The 24,882-nt window shown below is 45.5% G+C and overlaps 1 protein-coding gene and 1 long non-coding RNA gene across 2 annotated transcripts in view; both read right to left on the bottom strand.

The window, feature by feature from the left end:
* LOC126531390 (cell adhesion molecule 4-like) overlaps positions 1 to 24,882 on the bottom strand; it is a 545,870-nt gene that overhangs the window by 131,408 nt on the left and 389,580 nt on the right. The gene's annotated exons all lie outside the window — the stretch shown is intronic.
* On the bottom strand, positions 22,357 to 24,637 carry LOC129385106 (uncharacterized). Its single transcript, XR_008612663.2, has 2 exons — positions 23,739 to 24,637; positions 22,357 to 22,657 (listed from the first exon to the last, which is right to left on the bottom strand). It is a non-coding gene; the product is annotated as an uncharacterized lncRNA (long non-coding RNA).

The following is a 24,882-nucleotide window of genomic DNA, read 5'->3' as shown; positions in this document are numbered from 1 at the left end:
ACTCACCAAAGTGAAGCGAACAGTGCTTAAATTCTTTCTAATCACGGATACAACATACAGAATAGCATGTCGAAAACTGTCATCATCAATGGCTTATACCCTCGAGAGCAATGCCTCGTGTAAGCAAGCAAAAAATGCAACGACTCATTGTCCCGTAAGGTTCATGGCTACTCACTTTGCGTGAATTAGCTGCGATGACACTACCCCTGTTGTCGTTGTCGGTGATTTCAATGTGGATGTGTCGGTAGCGAAAGGGGAGCGCTTTACGTGTTCCGTGTTGCAGACATAACCCTTGCGATGTCACACCAATCCGGTACAACCAACTATCCAGCGGCGTACTTGCATCGATTTGACATTGTCGAAGAGTGTGATCGCAGTTCCGACTGAAACAGTGACCGCCGATCAAGACAATAAATGAGTTCGTACCTTTGTTCAAAATTATGTGTCACCTCTGTGTCGTGTTCTAAACAGCTTCGCTGGTCGACCATCCTCACAGACTGGAAATGGCTCACTATTTTTATGTACACAGGGTGTCCCAGCAAGTTTTAGCCAGAGTTTAAAATTTTGCAAATGCCACGTAGCTGGACAGAACAAAAGTAATGTTATTTTCCGTGGCTTGGAGACACTGAAATTATTTTTTTCCATTCCGCTTAATTAGATAATTAGTATCAACTAATTAACTTCCCAAGTATTATAATTATATGAAGATTGTCAATGAGAAAAATGTAGAGGGACAAGAAAAACTCCGGGGACAGCTTTCTGTTGCTCAATACGTGCTACATAAAAGTTTTTCCAAGCGTGAAAAAAGCCTGCGGATACACGCAAAGTGCCTCGAGCGGCCAGTCGCGCGGCAATATTGCGTATATTTCCGGGCTTCTTTCACGCTCGGAAAAACACTCTTATGTAGCATATATTGAGCAACAGAGAGCTGTACTGGCAGTTTTTAATGTCGCTCTACAATTTTCTCGTTTACACTTTTTGTATAATTATAATATTTGAGAAGTTAATTAATTGAGACTAGTTATCCAACTACGCGGAAAGAAAAAAAATTATGTATCTCCAAGCGACTGCAAACAACATTACCTTGGTTCTGTCCACCTACGTGGCATTCGCATATTTTTTTTTAACTCTGGCTAAAGTTAGCTGGACATCTTTTATACTTACATCTCGGTCTACTGACCTAGCAGCTTACAAACAGGAGTGACACCAGCTACCCGCCAAGTCCATGCACGTTGTCTCTCTATTGCCCAGAAGTCTGTGATTCGCAGCGCAGTGGTATTTGCTTTCTACCTCGTGTGACGGCGTTGCTGAGAAAATCGTTTCCTGCGAATGCTACAAAGGGCCCTATAACGTAAAACTATTCCGATATATTTCTATTCCAATCTCCTGACGTCAAATTTGCGTAACCACCGACGCAAGCATCGGGCGGTGACCCGCAGGGTTGTCTGAACAGACCAATCAAACGCTCTGCTCGCTTGTAGGAGGTCACTTTTGTTTGCTTTAAAAACAAGTAATGTTGCCCACACTGAGCAGCTTGTCTTATCTAATTGGCTAAGAAGAGGCGAGGAGCACGCTCAGGTGGAGAGGGTCTCAACGGGGACGAGCCACTGCACTTAAAATCGATAACCATATGAAAAGGGTGGTGCCGGCGTCTGCGATTGGTCCGCTTTCTCTTACTTAGCTTGCAGTGGCTGGTCGAAAATCGCGGCGACATCCAACGGAAGCTTAAAAATGGTGCTAAAACGGATCCTCAGCAATGAAGAATTGGCAGAACGAGGTCGTAAACGTGCCGAAAGTGCTCGAAAACATTACACGGCCACGCAGAAAGGTTTATTATACGAAAATAAACACATGCTCTCCAATAGGTGCGAGTCGCCAGTGCCTGAGCGACGCCGGCAGCCATCTTTTATATCTTTAGGAACGGGGCAACATGCGGCTATTCAGAAGAAAATTCAGCTTTGTTCGGCATGTTAATGCATCTTTAACGCTTCAACGTCACTTTGACGCAGTGAGTTTTTGCGGTTTTCTGACGCCGCGTGATAGGCAGATGAAGTGGGTGCTGCCCGAAAGCTTTTGACCAATAGCCTAGGGCTAACCGCGAAAAGGCGTCGAATCATAAATGACTATTTTTCTTTTGTTCGGTCAAATTTTGCATTATCAGTGCGTACACGTCATATCAGATGGGGAGCTATCGCGGTTTGCGTGACGTCGCGAGAAGGGCAGCTGAAGTGGGGGTGGTCCAAAAAAGTTTTTACCACTCGCGGAGGGCTGATTACAGAATCGAAATGGAACAGTATGGAATAGTTTTACGTTATAGCGCCCAAGAAGTGTTAACGAGTATGTGTGCTGAATTGTGTCAGATTATATTCGTCTGACAGACCTATTTGGCCGCAGGTACCAAAACACTACATTTGCCACCCAATCTGTCTTTGTAGCCCTAACATTCCTCATATGCTGAAATGCTCATACTCGAAACGAGGAATTCACACAGCACTGCCAAAAATTCTAAATTAAATGGACAGCTTATGGACAGCCAGATGCGTTCCGAAGCAGCCGCTCAACATTTTAACCTACCAGGTGTCAGCTTCAATGAACATAAATTTTCTATCCTACTCTCGAACTTTTCCTTTCAAAGAGACAGAAAATACAGAATTCTATTTCACCATCAAATTCAAGAGACTGCGAAAAACCGGTCTAGATGCTTGGAAGGGTGCTCCCGAATGTAGGCGTCACACGAGAGGGCCTGCTAGAACTCTTAGAAAGGCGGGTATCGCTTGCGCTACATGTCTCTATATCTCAGTTCCATGAGTTCAGTAGCACCCTTGAAAAAACAGGCATCATTTGTCCTACACATCTCTACACCTAAGCACCATCACTTCAATCGAACTCGTCAAAGGTGGGCATCACTTGCACGACACGTCTCTATGTCAAGTTAACTAATAGCATAATTCTGCGATATAGCACTATAGTTACATTAAAGCACATGTGACAATTGTGACATATTGAATGACACATTGACAATTGTGAAACATGTGAACCTCGATTTAGTAGGAATATGGTGGCTAGCGCCACATCCCTGACTTGAAGAAGTGTCACAAATAGCATTTGTTGTTGCAGACAGTTCGGTCACGGAGCATTATATACGTTCACTTCTACCGTCCCCGGAATTTTCGCATAGATATCCGGCTGCTCGGCTCTGTTGCTATCCTCATCACTGAGCACACTGAGGGATGCTTGCAGGACTGACGGCATGCTCAGCGTAACCTAGAATGATTCATATTGAAACAAAACAGCTCGCAAAAATGAGGACGGATAGAACAAGCGACACACTCCACAAGCGCTGTTTTTAAATATGAAGCCAGATTAGGGATTACCAATACGCCCAAGTGACAGTTTTATTGCACTGAATTAAATGCACTAAGCGTACAAAGCGTGTCCAAATAACACAATCAGCCAGGAGCGGGGCGTGAAAAGTCTATACAACGCGACAGACCAGAGCTCCTAACGGTGTGGGAAAGAATAGCGTGACTGCGTTAGCTTATTGTGTTGCATATAGCTACAGAAGATATTGACGTTCATGCTCATTAACACGCCTCGATGCGTCTTCATATTACTGCACTCGAGTGCCCTCGATTAAACACTCAAAGCACTTGATCACGAAACTAAACTTAAGGAACTACCAAGCAGGCTTTTATCTACATTGAACTACATGCGTCGACAAGCACTGCATTTAATTCGGTGCAGATAAGCCCGTTGGTCAATACAGCCGTTCCTCTATTTCAAGTAAGTATTTTCAGACGGCAGTTGGAACTGACAGTCTAAAGCAAGTATTTCAGATATATATTTATTGCACTCTTTTATGAAAAATGTCGTAAAATAATCACGCCAAATTATTTTCTGCGGCACACTTCTAGCACGCTAAACCTCGGAACGATAAAAAAAATGTTAAAATGATGTAGACACGTGTGAAAACGGTCACTAACAAACCTATGACAACTTCTGATGGGTATGACTGTCGCATCTCTGCTTCCATTTTGCTGTGCTTCTTTATCCTCCCAAACTACGTCAACATATCGACAACTGAATGGAATGAATGAAAATGTGAGCAGAAAGAATTTCACCTAAATGCGCCGAAAGCTAACGACCATCCGGGACAGTCCCGTTTATACTTCGCGCGAAACGACTCTTGTTAACGATTTTTCTTGGAAACATTAGGGAGACGCTCCTTCGTTTAGAACTCAGTGCAATGGAGAGCCTCGAAAAAGGTGCAGTTCTTTGACTTTGGGATCAATCTTCAGCGGGAACTTGTTCGAGAAACTAGATAAAAGAAGAAGCTTCCCGTGACGCGGCGTCAAGGAGAGAGCCCGTGATCGACTTTAGATCAAAGAGCGAGTGTAATAAAGAGGCAAGTGACGCCCTACGATAGTGTTGCAATACGAAGAAGCCAGAAAACTGAAGGCTAAATTCTAGGAACCCTCGTCGACCAAACTGGCTAGCACGGTATCTGCAGCAAGGGCTCAATGATTATTCGAGGACTTCCCGTAATGGGTGTTTCCGTTTCTGCAAGACAGCATTGCCTGGCTGTACATTTTTTCGCACGACGTTTAGGTGAGAAGCAACACCAACTGCCTATATCCTGCAAAGGAAAGTACTTTCATAACATGGTGTTTTATAAGATCTGTAACCATCTGTATCATAATTGCGATAACATAACGTACACATCTCCGAATCAAGGCTCCTTTTTAGCAGCCTTCATCCGGAGATGTGTGTTCATGAGCAGCTTTTCTTCTGCTTTGATAGCTGAACCTGTTTACTTTGACGAATATTTCTCTCTTAAAACAAAAAGTCAAATTTAGCCAAGTAACTAAGGCCTACATTTTGAAGGCGCTGTTGACTGCCTTGTCTAATTTTGATTGGTTTGGCGCTTCGCAAACGTGGTGGTGACGTAAAGTTAACGTCATGCATAGTCAATCTTACTGTAATGGGCATTCCAGCGGCGAGCACAGTAGTGGCACACGGATGTGTGCACTGCGCCTACGGGTAGCAGTGGGCAATTTCAAAAGCAGGTGCCTAAATAAAAGCAAAAGGAAAAACAAAGTAACAGTAAACCAGTATTAGCTCGAACAATGCGCGCTTCTAAAGGACCCTTGGTCTTCCCTTTGATTTAGAAGGCAAACAGCGCTAAAAGTGCCCTTCCACTCTGTGAAGAAGGATGACCAGCGAAGCTGTGTATGTGGACCCCTTAATGGCGAACTGCACCTCTGCCGCGGGTCGGCCGAGCATTGCACTATCTTCGGGATCGGCCCTTGTATGGGGAGTGCTTAACGCCCGCTTCACCTCCGCCGCGGGTCAGCCTGGCATTGCACTATCTTCGGGATCGGCCCACGTATGGGGACTGCTTAACGCCTGCTTCACCTCTGCCGTAGATCGGCCCGGCATTGCACTATCTTGGGGATCGGCTCAGGTATGCGGACGTTTTTGCTTACCATGCCAACAACGACATGAAACTTTCCTTGGGCGGTAGAGGTATGCAGCTTCGCTGTAAAAAAGCCACAAGACCGTGAGCTCCCGCATTGAAGGAAGCTGCAAGAAAACTTTGTATAAATGGCTGCCAATACACGCTACTTCATTAAAATGGAGCCACCTTCAGACATACGCGACAATATTTTCTTGACCCTACCCCAAAAGCTTTAAGTTAGCACCAAGATTGTATCGAGGAGACGCGGCCCTTTTACTTACACTATGGTTGGGCCTAGTGTTCATCAGTGTTTAAGGCTTCCGCATATAGAAATGACCAGCACCACAGCCTGTGAACACTGTGGTGAAGAGAAAACAATCAGCCGTAATTGGTCCTACTGTACACAAAATTAAATTAAATTATGGGGTTTAAGGTGCCAAAATCACTTTCTCATTATGAGGCACGCCCTAGTGGGGGACTCCGAAAATTTCGACCACCTGGGGTTCTTTAACGTGCACATAAATCTAAGTTGACGAATGTTTTCGCATTACGCCCCCATCGAAATACGGCCACCGTGGATGGGATTCGATCCCGCGACCTCGTGCTCAGCAGTACAACACCATAGCCACTAAGCAACCACGGCGGGTCTACTGTACACAGTGCATTGTGTACGGAGACGTTCAGTTCACTCACCACTGTGCTCAGCACGATCTACGACCAAGCTCTGTCCCAAGAGAAAATCCTCCAACGTAAAGGAAAATCGATACCCCATCAGAAAACTCAAGGCATTGTTACATTGTGTAACAGGATTGTGTAACAGTTACTAATTTTTAGTGCGAAGCATTTTGGTCACTTGTAGCGGGTTTTTTCTTCAATCCACCATCTGTCTAACTGTTTTTGTGAACGAATCCCTCAACTAAAGCAGTGGAAAGTATCCCATAGTAGTGAGGGTAAAAAAAGCAATACTGTGAGTGAGAACACTAGCGTTTTATTAGGCGAACCTGTACCCTCAAAAACAGGCATCACTCAAGGAACAACGACAATGGCGAACACAGTCGGCGATCGTCGAAAATCTGATCTGCCGGTCAAGCGCGTCGACTTTTATACATGATCGAGTCATTGAAGGTTCCATAGTAATCGTTCTACATAATTCGCGTCACACATCTAATCTGATTACACAAGCTTCGGTGAACATAGACAGCAAATAGAACCATCTATAAGATTCGAGAAACTTCCGATACATACGGGCGCGTCCCGCGCTGAGCGATAAGATTGGTTAGATGTTGAAAAGTGGTCCCCCGAAAAACATAAACAAATACACTGTCAATATGTGTCAATCCCGAAGGTAGTGTCGTCTCGGTCTTTCGGGATAACGTGCCGGTTTTCTTCCCCAACTGGCGACCGTTCCGGCCATATGCCTGACCATTTCGTCCAACCTATTTCACGGTGCTCTTATTTAAATAAAAAAGTGATTTTTTTTATTTTCTTCTATTGCGCTGTGCACAATCGAAAGGGCGTCGAATGGGTTCCTCAAGCACAGCGACCTCAAACTTCAGCGCACTGCGTCACGAATGAATCTGCGCAGCCGAGTTCGAGGAACGCAAGCGTAAACGCGCCAAAGGTGCTCTTTATCGTTATGCGGCTCAGTCGAACGAAAACGGATCACGAAACGTGAGCGCTATACCGCCCAATTGGAACAAAGAAAGTTACTTCAATGTGCATAAAACATTGCAGCTTCAACGACCATTATCTTCCGTTGCACATACAACGAGTTTGCACACACGTTACAGCTGCAGTCGCCACTTCAGAAAAGTTACACGAGTCATGACAACAATTCTTCCCATTAAACAGTAGCTCGCATCTTGTCGCGCTGAACTGATTGTGGCTGCCGGAATCTTTCCTTTTTTTTCTTTTCTCCTCTCTACTTTCTAAGCCCATTCTTCCCAAACCACGTGCAGGGTAGCAAACTGCAGACATGCGTCTGGTTAACCTGCGTCTGGGTAACCTCCTTGCCTTCCCTCTCTTTCTGTCTTTCTCTCTGACGATTAACTATGCGAAGGTCCCATGTGCTGAAGTAAAAAAGACCTGACATGTCTTCATAGAGTGTTTTCTAACTTTGCTAAATTAAGGAGTAAGGTGAAAGCTCTATGAAGAGAAGTTAAATAAGCTAAATTCCGCCAAATAAACACCTGCGACAACGGTTGACTCGATAGTGCCGTAACGGCTAATGATAATGACAAATCAGACGAAAAGTATGTCATGTATCTTGGACCAGAAGATGGGGAATTAGATGTTTACTCGTAACTAGATTTTATCATATATGATAGTGAATATGAAGAGATAAATTTTGTGTGCTGCATTTTTTTTCTGGAGCGTTGTAAAAGAAAGGCGGACTTTGTATTGAGTGAATCCTCCATTAGCTAACGAATAAACTGTTAGTACCTGTATTCACACCCCAGAATTCGAAGAAGGTATTGCTCGTGTGAATATTTCACAAAGTATTTCTACTGCAAAGGTACGGTAGCCAATATCGCCAATAACAATGTCTGTATAAGCACGTTTATTGATTCAAACTAACTTCTTGTACAACTTTTACTATAAAGGCAACACATGATCATCCAAGAATCAAGCAAATATTTCTTATTATAAGGATAAGATCAGTTGAGAATCAAGTGTGGCTTCGACCATTTCCGAACCACGAAAAGCAAACATTGGGCCCGCAAATACGGTTCTCGCGCACTTTATTTATTCGTTGTAGCTCATTAAAACGCCGTCTAAGGCCGAGTTGGTCGTACGAAGTATCTTTGAGATGCATCACGTACAATAGCCCCTATTTCGATGTATCTCAAAGATATTTCATACGACCAACTCGGCCTTAGACGGCGTTTTATTGAGCTACAACGAATAAATAAAGCTATTTTCACCTTTCTGTTAGAGTCAACAAAACGTTTGGTCAAACTATAGAGAAACTTTACAAAGATAGAAGCGCGCCAATTGTTGCATTATGGAGTGTCGTTGAGTGGAAATACGGGCGGGAAGTAACGTAGTGGACAGGACATACGCTCACCTACAACTTAAGTGTAATGAAACGTTTTCCAGGAAGCGGAGGGCCGTACATGCACAGCCACAAGGCTGATACAAAGCTCATGCATATCCACATACAAAAGTTGAAAAATATGCTAGCGCTCGAGGAGATAACTAATTTTTTATGCGTCAGCGCAACTGACGGGACGCTGACACACGTGGCAGGTTGTGCGTACACCCTGGCCAGCCTCAATAACTATCCTCACCAGTCTGTCATTAGACTTGTCTAAAATGATTGCATTTCTTAATTGCGGAGTGCAGCCGCAACATTAGATGTGTGCATACAGGTGCATACGACCCGCTACAGCCTTTAAAGACCCTGGGTGCTCCCCAAGTCGGTCGTCAATGCACGACAATGCACGACGTATGACGATCAAGGACAGATTTCACGTCAAGTTACTGATTTTTGCAGAGCGGTTACAGTTAGGACAAATCGAGTCGAGTTATTTTTGTCCATTTCTTGAAAGTAAATTTCGCTTTCTCAAAACGAGTCCCGAATTAGCGCGGCGCATTCCAACTTAGAGCGCATAAGTGTTCTTAAAATGTTAATGGTAAGTCTTTGAGTAGCGTCAAAAGTGACCGTCAAGATGTGCGAGTACTTAGGCGGTGCCCCTTATCATGGGATTGATGTCAGTATGCCTTCTGAGGTTTCCTGGTATTGTGAAGCGGATATATTTTTTTATTAGGAAAACTACATCTAAGAAATTGTTCTAACTGTAGTATACGTCTATAGTTCCTGAGGTACAGCCTACCGGTCATCTCCAACATCTGCAGAACTAACTTGAACATAATTCAAAGCATCCAAGCCCAAATCCTCAAGTTATGCCTTGGTCTACCACGGAGTGCGTCGACGACTGAATTTATTGCAGTCGCTCAAGATTATCATATTAGAACGCACTTTACCATTGAAACAATGCGTGAGCACATAAGACACTTTGCTCGGACCCTACCCACCACCTCGGAAGTCTCCCAGTATAAAGACCCCCCACGAAATTCAGTGCGACTGTCTTCGCGCACCGTGGTATCCAGGTCAGGTTACGCACCTGTAGCAAGACCTTCCATTCCTCTATGATGTGTGCGCCGTACTAAAGTAAACGTTACAATCACAGGACTTCAGAAAAAGTCGGACTTACCGCCATCAGCACTCAAACAACTAACTATATTTATCTTGTATGAGAAATACAGCGACTGCATACGCGTCTATACTGATGGATCAGTTCCGGTGGCGCTGTAGGTATACCAACAATGAGAATAACCCAGCGGTTCAAGACTTCCCATGTCACTGTGTCTACAGCTGCAGAGCTCGCGGCTCTCCGCGACGCGCTTCATGTGATAAATGCTGAAAGTCCTCGAAAATGGGCAGTCTTCTGCAATTCAAGGCCGGCCTTGCAATGTGCGCAGTCATTTCTCCAGCATGGAACTCACGATCAGCACACGTGCGAAATCGTGGAACTTTTCCAGCACTTGAGAAAAAAGGCCATGATATCTTTCAACGGATACCAGGTCATTACGATATCATTGGAGATGATGACGCACACAAGACAGCTCAGATGTCAAACAAAGGAGACCGCTGCGTCCCCATTCCTCTCTCAAGGACCGACGCTGCGAGACAACTTCGTATTCTAGAACACGCACTCTTCTTAGCAGAGTGGAACACCGCACATACAAGGCGCACAGACTGCACAGACTAAACCCTTCACTGCAACTCAGACCTGCGGCCGGACTGCACCGACGCGAAGTGTCTCTTCTGTGTCGGTTGTGGCTTAGAGTTCCCTTCATGGAAGCCTACTTAACGCTAATTGGAATGGCTGATAGTCCTGCATGTGATGTTTGCGGATTCGAGGAGAACATTGACCACTCATTGTGCCACTGTTCTCAATTTCAAGCACAAAGACAATCTTTGTCCAACACATTGAGAAAATTGGGTGCTCGTCATCTGAGTGAATAGACAGTACTAGAGCACCGTCCTCACTGATCATCGGCTCAGAAGGCAGTAAAGGCACTTTTGTGCTTTCTCAGAACGCCTGGTTTGCATTAGCGGCTTTGACTCAAGTACTATGCGTGCACGTCTCTGTACCCTCCCTCTCTCCCTTCGCTGTCTTCCCCTTCTTCCTTTCCCCCAGCGTAGTTTCCTCAGGGTTAAAGGTCATCTGTCATGCCATGCTGAATAGACCGCCTATCAGAGTGAAAACTCGCCAGCACGTCATGGTGGTGCAACCATGACAAAACTGGCCATAGAGTAATAATGCAGAAAGCGCCAACACTGCGATATTTTCCGTGTGGTAAAGACGAGCTACGTTTGCCCCTTGATATATGGTACTTCGACCTATTTCCTGTCTGACATAACTTTAATCGTTACATTCGAACAGCCTCGAAGACACCATTTTCCAGAGTATATAGACACTACTTTGAGCTATATAAACAAACTCAACGGCTTTTTTATTTACGCCCACAATGTACTCGCACCTACGAACATGCGGGGCCAGTGAGAAATGTTGCTGTTAGCGTGGTTCCTCTGCTGTCTGTGTGCAATGAACAAACTTGTGGAAAGGTTGGAAAAGAATGCGGACTGACATGGAAATTCCTGCTATATGTCCTATGCCCTAAATAAATGTATAAGCACAGCACAACACAGGAAGAACCCGGCACGCATTCTAGCATTCACGAGAGGCAAGCATTAGCTGCATTCTTTCCATTCCGTCGTTCTGTTTACGCCGTTCTAGCATGAAGGAAGGCGAGAGTTTCCAGTGACTTTGACAAAAGCGTCCAGTAGAACTTGTCCTAGTAGCGACTTCCCTTTGTAATTACGCAGACGGTACCGCTTTGTTTGAAAGAAAAAGAAAGAAGCATAAACAACCTCCATAGAAGCTAAATAGGAAAGAAGAGGTGCGACGCAGCTGGGCTATGCTAAGTTGATTTGGATGTAGAATGCCAGCGAAACCTAAACGCTCAACCTGGATACCACCGAAGTTCTTCTTTTACACGACATCGTCCCGCTTTCTCCTTTCTGTTCAAGCACGTTTCCTTTTACCGGACATCTTTTCTACGAATAGCCCACTCGGCTTAACAAGCCACCGGATGCGAGCGTTAGCGCGAATGCGCTCCCGAGATATGTCGCATCCCCATTACTGCGTAACTACTTTGTCTGCGAGAGAACCTCGCCCGTCCCCGCTGCCTAGCCTGCCCACCATAGAAACGACGCACTTCAAAGCCCGCATGGACTTGCGGCAATGTGTGCCGGTGGATGCCAGCTCTCGCGGAAAATAATGAGGCGCTTATCAAAGAGGGCCCCGGCACTTTCCTTTGTGTAGCAAGACCTTTCTTTCATTCCCCTCGCTGAGTGTGGGCTCGCCGTGCTCCTATCAGTGAGACAATCGCACCGCGAAAGCATTTCTCGAAAAGGGGCTTTCCGCGTATAGGCTCCTTGGCGGATCGCTCCAATTCCAAACGCACCACTCCCATTCTGCTGCATGGATGGAAGCACGCGACTGCAGAACTGATTTTGGTGGATAAAAATGGGATTTAGGTTCTTGCTTTTTGATCGTAAAAAAATTTTTTTGAGAGATGAATACAGAAAATTCACGCAAAGTCCATTTTTTCCTTGTTTCCTTCTAAGGTATCTTAACGTTAATGAAATGCACGTTTACGGCGTTAAATGAGCTGGTAATTAAGTCAGGTATACTTTTCATGTCAGGAGGGGCGAAACCATAAATGGACGGTCAGCTAGTTAAAGCTTGTGAAGAATCGCTGCGCTCTGTGAAGTATTTCAACTACGAAAAAAAATCTAATGAAGTTGCTGGATTTAACGTCTGAAAGAAACGCACCCGCTATAAGCGGCTCCGTAGTGGAGGCCTCCGGATTAATTTCGCGTACGCGGCATTGAATTGTTACAACGCACCTAAATCTAAGTGGATGAGCGTTTCTGCATTGAATACCCCGCCCCCCCCTTCCCCTTCCTCCGGAAGTACGGTCTCCGTGGCAGGCTGCCGAAACAGCGACCACATGCATAGCGAAATAACACCATAATACAGCGCACAGTGCTGGGTTTCAACTGCAAGCGTACGCTTAACAAGGTGACAAGCAACAATACCAAAGAAGGAGCGCAGAAAAAAATTTGCAAGTGGCTTTCGCTTTGTGATTATTTTCGATAAAAGTTGGCTTAGAGGATAGGGTATTGGAAACGTGATAGTTAACAATGGGGGTGCTTTCCAAAATCCTGCACTAATAAAGAAAGCCAAGTTGGAACTATGAAGGTGCTCAAACAACTTTTGAAATTACCGTTATTGTTCACTACATAAAAACACCAATTATTTTTTTACAGCCCAGCAACCATGCATACAAAAGGGCGCAAGACACGAAAGACGAGCACAATACCCACGTTTCTTTTGTGTCTGTGGCTTGCACGTGTTAAAGTAGTAATATCATGGTAGGACGACAATACTGTGACAACGAATGCATGACGACCATCAGATTATGAAGCTCGAGGGACGAGGACGGTGTGATAACGGCGTGCTGACAACGTGACGCTGATGCTGGAGGGCTGTCTATCGGACGATGATGTTAAAATGATCGCAAAGGTATGACGATAATGGTATGACAACGACGGTATGTCGACGACGGAGTGTTGGCGATGGCATGACGAGAAAAGGATGAAGAAGGCTGAATAACGATGACGGCGTGAAAAAAACGGTATGCCGACAGCTAGTTGACGACAGTGCAATCGCAATGACAAAATAACGACCACGACGGTATGAGGGCGAATTTTCGATGACGATGCGATACTGACAACGGCATGGCGATGGCGGAATGATAACAGTATAACGACGACAGCTTGAACATTGCCTGATGACGACGACAGCATGACAACGTAGTGACAACAGTAGACATACAGACAGACAAAGAACTTTAATTACAAGGTCCTGAGAAACTTTGCCCTAGAGCAGACCTGAGGGCCGCTCCCACGTGGGGACTGGTAGGCCGAGCCTAACCGCCGCATCGTGGGCTCTCTAGACAGCCCAAGATTGACGTGAATTTCTGAGCTCTGTATGGCAGAGCTCCATTCTTCTTCGGTGATACGATTGGGTCCCTGTAACGGCGGGCATCGCCAGAGCATGTGTGCCAGATTGCCAACAGCCCCACAGTCGGGGCAAGTAGAGCTAAAAGCCTCTGGAGTGATCGTGTGGAAAAGGGTCAGGTTTGGAAAGCACTTAGTCTGAAGCATGCGTAAAGTGGACGCCAGAGGTCTAGTCAGTTTGCTGTGAGGGGGAGGATAAGTCCTACCCAGGTGATAGTGCATAGCAATTTCGCTTAAAGTAGTGAGAGGGACCCGAAACTCGAGCACCCCGGAGTCTGAGCTCGATCCTGCTCCCGCGCGGTGGGTTAGTGCGCGCGCTTTGCAGTGGGCGATGTCATTGAGATTGGGAAAGGAGTCAAGCTGGTCTGTCGAAGTGAGCCGGAAACCACGTGATGGTGTGCGGAGAGATTATCTTGTTCTTCAGAATCTTATGAGCCTCCTCAGCGATGCATTCTGAAGCGAAAGCCCTGACCGCCAATCTCGAATCAGTGAAGATTTGTGATCTGCTGTTGTCTAGGAGTGCTACAGCAACTGCGACCTGCTCCACTCTGGTTGGTGTTGAGCACTTCAGGGAAGCCGCATTCACTATCTGTCCGGTGTGATCAACGAGGGCAATGGCGAAGTTAGACGACTGTCCATATTGGGCCGCGTCGACAAAACATGCCGAGTAGGGATCGTCCTTGGTACGCTTGAGGAGGGCGAGGGCTCTTGCCCTGCGTCTGCCTACGTTGTGTTGAGGATGAACATTATGGGGAATCGGTGCAACTCGTATGTTGTTCCTTTGATCTTCTAAAATTGCAGATTTCCGCTCTTCCATGAGGATAGGGTTGATCCCAAGAACCGCCAGGATCTTCTTTCCGGCTAGGGTACAGGATAAACGTGATAGTTGGGCTGACTCCTGGGCCTCGATTATCTCGTCCAATGTGTTGTGCACTCCTAGTTGCATAAGGAGGTCCGTGCTCGCCCATAACGGACTGCCTAGTACTTCTTTATACTTTTTCTGATGACCATGTTTAATCGTTTCTTCTCGGAGTTATACCAGCTGTGCATGGCTAGCACATAAACTATATGACTCATGAAGAAGGCGTGGAACAACCTGGGGAGGTTGTCTTCCTTTAAGCCTCCACGCCTATTCGAGACTCTGTTGATGAGTCCGATCATGTTCTCAGTCTTGGCTGTGAGCTTGTTGAGCGTCGTATTGTTACTGCCATTGGATTGGATGAACACGCCAAGGACCCGAATAGTGTCTGCTCTGGGAATGGTACAGCCGCTTTTAGTGCGGAGTTTGATGTTTATTTCAGACAACGGTTTCCAGTCTGTAGGTTTGGGACCTCTCCTGACTGGCCTGTAGACTTGCTCGGGGAGCATCTAAGCCCCGTATTTTCCAAGTACATCTCTGTTTGATGTACAGCCTCTTGTAAGCCTAATTCAAAAGCTTCTTCTCTTCCTCCGGTGCATCAGATTGTGATGTCATCAGCGTAGAGCGTATGATTGACCCCTTCTAAGTTGGAGAGCCTTTGTGATAGTTTCTTCATGGCGATGTTAAAAAGCAGTGGTGAGACCACCGCTCCTTGTGGCGTGCCTCTGGGACCCAAACTGAAATTGTCAGACTTGAGGTCACCGATTTAGAGCGCGGCCTTGCGATCCCGTAGGAACGAGCTTATGTGCCTGTGGAACACGTCTCCCAAATTGAGCTCCGAGATGGAGTTCAGAATGTGAGCATGCGATACATTGTCAAAGGCCTTCTCCAGGTCTAAGCCTAGGATGCCTCTTATATCTCTTGTGGTGTTGTCAATGATTTGACACTTGCTGAGCTTCATCACATATTTGCATAATTTCTTTACGCTAGTGACAAGAGTAGCGTAATAAATTATGCAAATTAAACGCACATGTTAGAATCTGTGTGAAGCGAAGTTTTCGTGAAGTTGTTATGAAATGCTAAAAATATACAGATTTCATTTATGCGTCTTTGGCGTAAAGGAGGCTGGTGAGCGCGTATGCTCTCGCGTACCCGTGCTAAGCAATGTGACAAAGCTTTCTTAGGCTTAATTTGTGTTTCTTCATATTTATTTTAAATCGGCTGGTTGCTTCTTAGCCTGTCTGCCCTTGTGGGTATGTGCCATATTATGAGAATCATAGTCATCACCAACACGCGGCAATCCTCTCAAAGTGCTCGTTGGTGTTCACACCATATATAACTCCCGCTCGTAGGGTTTTTGAAACGAGAGCGTTTGAGAAAAAGGTGACTTCGCGCTCCGCTTGCGAGCTCAACGGACGGCGTACGACAGCAGAACTTGGCTGATATGTTCACAACAACGTATGCTACCCGCGGACTATGTTATTTTACCAAGCCCGAGGGGTGGTTCAGGGCCCCTTTAAGTATATTCGCAGTTATATGGGCTAATAATTATCTTGTAAACAAATATGACAGAGAAGTGGCTTCATATAATAGGCTTCAAAAACAAACGTAAACACTAAGTATACCTTGCTAGTGCAGGTAAACCTAACTTAGTGGGTATCCTAAGTGTAAACGATCTATTTTCTGAAAAGCTGATATATCCGCGTTTCCGAAGATATACTACACCTCTTCCGATTTAGAGGCGACATTTGGGCTGGTTGGTGCGTACGCCGGACTTGAAGCATAATTCGCTAGCGCAGAAAAGGTCCGGGACAAGATCGCGAAGCACCCAGGACATTAGCGTCGTATCTTGTGTGCTTCAAGTATGGCATTTCTCCAACTTACAGATTAATAAGTTTGAGAAATGCGGTTTCTTTTACTTAGTTTAGAAGTAATGCCTTGAAAGATTTGTGTTCTTGCTTTCACCTGCTGGCACAGTGTGCACGCGATGGCGGCTGTTTTGAAATCAGCTTGATTTCATTCTACAGCTGTTTTGATACTGCCCGTTATATTGTGCCAAAACAAATGACTTCCGCCCTTAATGGTGAAGGCCAATACCACGCCATCAAATACGCAGCGAGGCATGAAAGCCCAGTTCATAACAACCTTTTCACCAACATAGATGAGGTTGTGAACCAATGACTAAGTAAGTAACTTACAGAGTCTGTTCCCCGATCTCGCAAAAAACAAAAACAAAATGCAGCTTGCGGAAACCCTCTTAGAAGGTAATTGCTCCTTCTTTGATGTGCGTGTTTTGTGTAAGGTTTCATGCCGGCAAAGTCTTTCAAAGAAAAGGCTTCCCTCCAATGATATCTCTCAGCACGCCTAACTCTAGGGCTGCTTTACATGACGCTTCCATCACCGTTGAGTACAGAGCTTGGAGGCTCCTGGTTTGAAATTAGAGCTTCCCTAATGAAGCAGCCAACGCGAGCATGTATATAGATGCCAGCTTACATGCGTATATTTTCATATGGTACGTGGGCGGCTTCACATTACCTTTAGAGCCTTTTCATAGTGGTTTTCTCTGCTTAATGTGGTGTCTCATATTTTTCAATTAAAAAGAAAAACTCTGACGCGCATTAAGCATACTGTTAATAAAAGCTTCTGGAGGATATAAGACGCTGATGATCATGCCATCAGCGTTGAGCGGGAACAAAACGGAAAAATAGAATCTTGTGATAACTCCAAAAATGCAGCACAAGAGTTCGCATGAAATTCGAGGAGGCGGGCTCTTGTTTCGAACAAATTTGCTTTGAAATCCTCGCTAAACTTAACCATTATGCACTTTGACTAGCGTCGTATTTAAGTTCTCAACTCTTCTTTCTGCTTAAACTATTTCTACGTAAAAACTGCATCGTTCAAGACAGTTTTCATCAACAGCGCGGTCAGTTTACCCAGGGAGAGGGAAGTATATACAGGAGTTAAAAGAATGCAGGATTCGATGTTGGTTAAATTCGACTAAAGTAATACTTCCATATTAAAAAAAGTTTTACAGATGTTCCATTGAGTCAATGCATCTTCTCCCGGAGTTCTTTTCTTTTTTTTAAGGCATAATTTCAAATGGCAAAAGACTACTGTTTGCTGCGTAGCGTATGCTTGGCGCTCGCATACAGCAATTCTTATTTATCAGAATAGTAAGCTGTTGGGCTAGTTCGTTTGACATTCATCACTTTTTTGAGGAGGGATGGTGGGCACAGGGCGTTTGTAACACGTGCCATCTACTCGTCTGCTTTTTCTTTGAAATGTCGCTCATCACTTCCGCAGCAGTTTGGTTGATTATTAGGCTGTTTTACTAGCACTTCTTTTACTTCTTTATTACTACATACGACCTAAGAAAAATGGAGAATTCGAGCGGAGAAATTCTCACGGCGATCTTTGAGCACTCTTGGTAAGTGCGTGCCTCATTTTCATCCCTGCTAATATTATTAGTCATCGCAGTAACATTTTCTGCCATCTTTAGTTCGCGCCCGCCTTTGGAAGGAAAATGGTCAATACGTTTTATTGTTTTGCGTCTATTTATATAAAAAAAAACATGTCTCAAATAATATGGATGAGAAATCTTTCGGGTGCATTTTGCTGCAAATGACTCAAGAACTACGTCCCATTCTTGATTAAGGCAGCAGCAGCAGCAGCAAACGACTTTATTGGGGTCCTGAGGAGCTAAGCGGGGGCCTGTAGGTCCCTACCCAGCCGTTGGCTAGCCCCATGTCGGAACAGAGAGGCCATGCCTCTCCGCTCGTTCACGGGCCCTCTGGACAGCCAGGAGGTGGACGTCCTGCCTCGGGTCTGTAATGGCCTTCGTCCAGTCTTCTTCTGTATTAAAATCCTGTAACACAGGGCACTGCCAGAGCATGTGATTTAATGAGCTAAATTCAGTGCCACAATCTGGGCAGAGTGGATCGATGTCCGGGTGGAGGATGTTCAAAAAGCCCCTAGAGGAGTAGGACCCTGTCTGGAGCATGCGAAGCGTGCTAGCTTGTGGCCTGTTGAGTTTATGATGGGGGAAAGGAAAACTCTGCCTATTCCCTCTGTAATGAGAAGTGATTTCATGAAAAGTAACCAGTGGATCACTGTGGACGAGCTCTCCCGAACTCTCCCGAGACACCATCCCATCGCGGCATACAAAACCTCGCGCACGGTCGTGGGCTATCTCATTGGGGTTCAGGTGACCCGGTAATACATCTGGTCCCATGTGAGCTGGGAACCAGACTATGTGGTGAACAATGTCAGACGGGTGTTTGCCGTTTAAAATCCTGGCTGCTTCTTTGGCTATCAATCCCGATGCGAACGCTCTAACAGCAGTTGATTAAGGCAAAAAAATTATTTAAGGATTGGCAATCACTTCATACGAAACGTTTATCCTTTAGCTCAATTCCCATCTGTTGGTATCTGGACAGTGTGGTTATAATTGTTTAGATAAATGTACCGCAAGAACGACGACATAATTGCTCGTTCGTAAAAGTTATTTACTGCCTAAACTTGTTTTCTGCACGCGTTGGTAACATCAGTGTAAACATGCTCGTTCGCAATGTTGCAACCCCAACAGCGGTAGCTTAGTGACTATGACATTACCCTGTTGAGCTCGATATCGTAAGTGCAATCCCGACCCTTCTCCCTTCCCAACACCACACCAACTGTTGGTATCTGGACAGTGTGGTTATAATTGTTTAGATAAGTTTACCGCAGGAACGACGACGTAATTGCTCGTTCTTAACAGTTATTTACCGCCTAAACTAGTTTTCTGCACGCGTAGGTAACATCAGTGTAAACATGCTCGTTCGCAATGTTGCAACACCAACAGCGGTAGCTTAGTGACTATGACATTACATTGCTGAGCTCGATATCGTAAGTGCAATCCCGACCCTTCTCCCTGCCCCCAGCGTAGGGTAGCCAACCAGACTATTGACTGGTTAACATCCCTGCCTTCCTATATTACTCTCTCTCTCTCTCCCCAACCGCGGGCTCATTTCGATGGGGGAGAACCGCAATAAAATCCTAGCACTAAGAGCTGACTTCACGTTGAAGAACACTCGGTGGTCAAAATTCAATTGTAGTCCGCGACTACTCCGTGCCACATCGTGGGTCCGGCCCGTAAAACAGAAGCTTTTTGTTTACGCAGTTGTAGAAGAAGATGTATCTGTATTATCAAGAAATATATATATCAGAGAATTGTGAGTTTGTTCAAGAAAAGAAAATGCTGGGAGGTCTACGTTCACAAATAAAAGGAGAGAAACACAGACCGCAGCAGCGAGTAGAGAATGCAGACTGCACTCAGGACTTATAAAATTTGAACGTTAGTAGCAACAACTTGATTTGGGCGAGTTGGTTCATCTTGAGTAAAACCTGAAGCAGCGCGCAGAGGACAAGCACACTAATGGAAAATCGAGGAGGTGTGCTCTTCTAGTCAACAAATTTGCTTTGAAATTGACACTAAACTTAACTCTAATGCAGTTTGAACAGCGTCGTATGAATTTCTCAACTCTTCTTCCTGCTTGAACGTTTTTCTACGGTAAAACCCCATCGCTCCAGTCAGTTTGCATCATCCGCGTTTCGGTGAAGTTTTCTTGAAACGTTAGGAGTCAACAAGGTGTCAAGAAGGATGCCTAGCTTCTTATCGTTCATTTTCAGAACAAAAAGACCGGATGTTTCAAGCACAGCGTCGGTGTTTATGTTTCACGTCGGGCTTTTCCAGACATTAACTTCAGCGTTAATTTGTTTTTGCACATCCTTCTCTGAAACGTCAAGCGCATTCTGATACAGCTGCAAACTAAGATTTCGAAGCCGATACCAGACTTACCTTAATAACAGGGTTCGTTACACAGGCAACAAATTGTTTTCTACCGAACAAAGAGAGTCGAAATGTTTCGCACAAGCTTTTGTGGTGAACATGAGTTTTTCTGATAAACACTCTTAGCCTTAGCAATGTCCCTTCAAAAACGTTCAAATAACGACGCAAGTTTAAACTGTTGCGAGATGTGCAATGGGAACACCGTTTTCTTTCTAACCATTGTAATAGAATATCATTACTTCGCCCTGCCTTCTTGTTGTCAAGAAAATAATATTAGGAGTTCTGCAGCTTGTTGAGTCTTTAAAATAACAGAAGCCAAAACAAATATAATATTCTTGAAAGATTACAGTAGCGATATCTCATATTTCGGTGGTATCTTAAATAGGCCCTCAACCACCCCTCGACCTCGCTGAAAAAAGACGCAGTGTCTCCCGAAAGACGGAGCATCGATTCCGATAGCTATATAAAGTAAGGGCAGTATATTTATCGGCCGTACAAAATTATAAACATTCCCTTACTTACTGAATTAATGAGCATGGTGTCAGCGGCGCGCACAGGCAAACATGAGCACATCCCACTCGATGACCGCGGACACTCGCTGTCAAAACGCTGGCGTCAGCAAGCACGGCAGCAGCAGCGAGCGAAGTGACTATCTTGCTGTCTATTACTTCAACGCAAACAGCTGGGGCACCACAGCAGGCACAAAAGTATGAGCCATCTGCAGATTGCTTTCAAGACATGGCGCGCAAAGTACGCTGTTGCTGGCGAAGTAGAAGCAATAGAAGCCCCCCCCCCCCCTCCCTCCCACATTGCTTCCCCGCTTTCCTCTCTCTCGCGCAAGACTGCAGCGCCACCAGGTCGCACTCGCTCCACTCATCCGCTAGAATCACTGGAAAACATTTCAGAGTACCGCAAAGGTGCGCGCCATGCCGACAACAGTGGGTGGCGGCGGCCATATCCCTTCCAGACTGCCGACGCACTGCGAACGTGCACTGAGTCAGACACGGATTTCTCCCCTGAGTTTTGCGTTCCCATCAGCGAAACTAAATTATTTTTGTGTCTTTCTGCAAGTGGATATCACGAGTAACACCGGGATATTGACGATAATAGATGTACTGCGCGGTAAGCGACGGAACTGCAGAAAATTGCGGCGATGGTTTCGATGCTCGCGAACTTCCCGCGTCGCTTCATGGACGGCAACAGTGGGTGGTCTTGCGTCAAGTTTTATGTGCGAAGCTGCAAACATACTTGCATGCGCTCGATGAATTGGCTTACGACGCCGTTTACTTGCCAACTGCGTCTTGAGGTTGTGCTTGCGCTAGAAAACGCAGCTCGACAGCCGATGAAATCTGCAGTTGGCGTTCAGGTTGCCTTCATAATGCTCGCTCGCGTCCTTTCAAAGTACACGAGAGAGCAAATGTAAACATTGCTTACTGCTTGCTGGTTGATCTGTATAATTGTGGCGAACTGTATGCGTTAATTTTTATCTATATTTCTAAAGATGCACGTATCGGGGGATGAAACACAAGTATACCCGCAGCATGCCGACAACATCGCGTGTTGCGGCTAGTGACGTATTTGCGAATGCGTGCTTATAATGTCATTGATTTGTGAAATAAGATCTCTGAACACAATGCTCCACGCTGCTCCGTATTAACGGCTCTTCATTCACGCGAGATGAACGCTTGTTTTCGTATACGCGTATAAAAGCTGTGTGCGTTTTATAAAGTATTTTTGTACCTTTGATGACGTCAAACTTGTAGTGCACTTACTTCCAAAACTTCTGTGTTCCGGAATACTGTCGCGTTCTTGACGTTGCCAGTACTTGACAGTGATGCGGCTCTTATCAAAGCCCGCCTATCTTTTTCGATTGTACTCCTTTTTTCTTTTTTGCAGACCCTTTAACCGAATCAGATTATTAAACAGAAAAATAATATTTTAGAAAGATGTTTCTGAGTTACTTTGTGTTTTCAGCGAAATTGGCATCTTAAGAAAAGCATGCAATCACAAAGTAATATGTGGAGGCAAACAACAGATATTTCACAACAGTAACATACAGCTCTAAACAAAGTATTTATTGTGGCACCAAGTTTTCACACAATAGCAGGCATTCGACTGTAAAATCAACAATATAGCCCGACGGCTGTGTTTATTTTAACATTACAACTGCAGAGTTAGTTGTGGGAAAATACGGGAAGCCTCAGCCTAGATTCAATGGTTCGACAAGGGCACATGGGGGTCTTCGTCAGGTGCTCCTTGGCTTCCTGTTCCTTGTTGTCAATGTTCCTTGTTGTATGGCGACACCTGAACCTTCTGGGTTATCAGCTGTCGGCAACTTGGTCGGTCGACGTTCGCCTGCATGAGTATCAGAGTCAATGTTTACGCACAATGCATTTTTACTCACGATGAAAGTTTGTTACTAGTGAACCAGATAAATTTCGGGACAACATTCATTTGGGCTAGATGGTGCATACTTGAATTAAGAAGGAACAGCGCCAACTAAGACGTTCACGATGTCCTGTGTCGTTCTCCCTCTCGTGATCGTCTTAGTTGGCGCGGTTCCTTCCTAATTCAAGAACCAGATATAAATGGAAGAAACTCACGCATGCGCAACCTAACAAAATTAAGTGGCCCCCCCAAAACCGGAAGGCGTAATAACGTCCCACGATAAACAAGCTAGCAAGTTACATCTAAGTGCGCATCCAGGAAGCGTATTTTTCGGTGGTTATCGCCATGATGCCTCGGTTAAGCATTTGTCTTCCCTTTCACAAATCTAGCATGCCTCCTCTGCCAAGAAGGGTTTCTCGTCTTTGTTCCTCCAAAGAACACACGTAGAATAAAAAAAAAATAACGTAACAAATAGCCAGCGGCGCGAACCGAAGAGCTTACTTGAAAAGTAGGCACTACGTGATTTTCAAAAGCGCGAGGCAAAGGAAGCCGCGAACCGAACACTTTACTGGAAACAGTACCGCAAAGTACAGCTGGCCGCCCGAACCCATGAGCTTACTTGGAAAATAGGTACGATGTAATTTTCAATGGTGCAAAGCAAAGCGAGCCGCCCACCGCTTACCGAAAACAGTAGCGCAAAGCAGAGCTGGCCGTGCGAACCTAACAGTTTACTGGAAAAACAGCGCAAAGCAGAGCTGGCCGCGTGAACCGAAGAGCTTACTTAAAAGGTAGGTACTACGTGATTTTCAGTAGCGCGAAGCAAAGCGTGTAGCGCGAACGGAACATCAAACAACAGTGCAAAGCAGAACGGGCCGCGCGAACCGAACAGCTCACTAGAAGCCACTTGTACTAACTCCGCTTTAAAGAGCTCCAAGCAGAGCAAGGTGCACCAACCAGACACGTAAAGTTTAGCGGTCACACGCAAGTACGGTCGCTTGAAAGCAATAACTGTCCAGTCAGCTGCGCGTAAGTTGTTGAACAAACTTACCTCGCACAAGCGGGTGTTCGAGTGCCCGAAGCTTCTGCGGCCAATTCTGTGCAGCCAGGCAGAACGTCGATCCCGGTCATCCTTCCCGCACAGAATGCAGAAAAATGTCATTCCCGACTCCGTTTGGTTGCTACACGTGAAGGCGTCGCATACAGACATAATGCTACGATAACTTCTGTCGCCTGTGTTCGACAGAAACAAAGTGCTGTCGCCAGAAGCAAAGCGCTGTCGCCAGCCAAAGGGCACGCTCTCCACCTGCGTTGCATCCGCGCCCTGTTCGACGTGCCTACTGAAAGGACTTGGAAGGGCTATGGCGGCAAAAGGTCACGTGACACGAGTGACGCAATCACTGTCGGCCTGCCAGTGACTCGAGTGGAAATTTTTTCCAGTGACTCTAGCATCCGCGGCAGCGGTGGTCGCGGCTGTGCGAGAGGTAAAAAAAAAAGAAAAAAACAGAAAGCTCGCCTTCACGCATAGTGTTCACCGCGAGCGCTTCGTGGTAAATATTACGGTTGCATAAGAGTTGCCGGAAAGTGGCAACTGTAGCTTACGTTGGGGAGTGACATAACTGCACTTTCACATATGGAACAGAAGAACCAGCCTAGCAACTGATATCACATGTGCTCTGATAGTACTATGGAGAGGCCGCACATAATTAGGACTCCCGAAGAGCAACGTGAAGACGATGAGCCGCAACGGGAACAGCAACGTCCATATGCCAACGGCGTCGTGCTCAGGTTGGACAGTGCAAGGTTACGTCCCATTATCGGATTCGGTGACACCACAGCTTCGCTGGGCAACCACCTTCACAAGGTGGATTAGCTATTTAGACAAACATATTTTGCGTTGTGACCATTAGGAGCATTTTCATCACTTACAAGGCGGAAACATGTCTGAGCGCGACGTGTTTAGTATCTCGGCCGGTATCTCGGCGGATATATATATATATATATATATATATATATATATATATATATATATATATATTGTTACGCGAAGGACGAGTCAGTAAGACGAGCAACTTTTACAGGTTATATTTACAACAGCGGTTGCAGCGCTGATCGGTTAGATTCACAGCGTGAGCGCAGTTTCTTCTTGCTTGTCTTTTCTCGTGTGATGGCGCCCACGCGTCTCGTTCAAACAA

The sequence above is a fragment of the Dermacentor andersoni genome, chromosome 5 (genome assembly GCF_023375885.2).
Source record: "Dermacentor andersoni chromosome 5, qqDerAnde1_hic_scaffold, whole genome shotgun sequence".
Taxonomy (NCBI): Eukaryota; Metazoa; Arthropoda; class Arachnida; order Ixodida; family Ixodidae; genus Dermacentor; species Dermacentor andersoni.
Note: the sequence above shows the minus strand (reverse complement) of the source record. Positions and strands in the feature narration are given on the sequence as shown.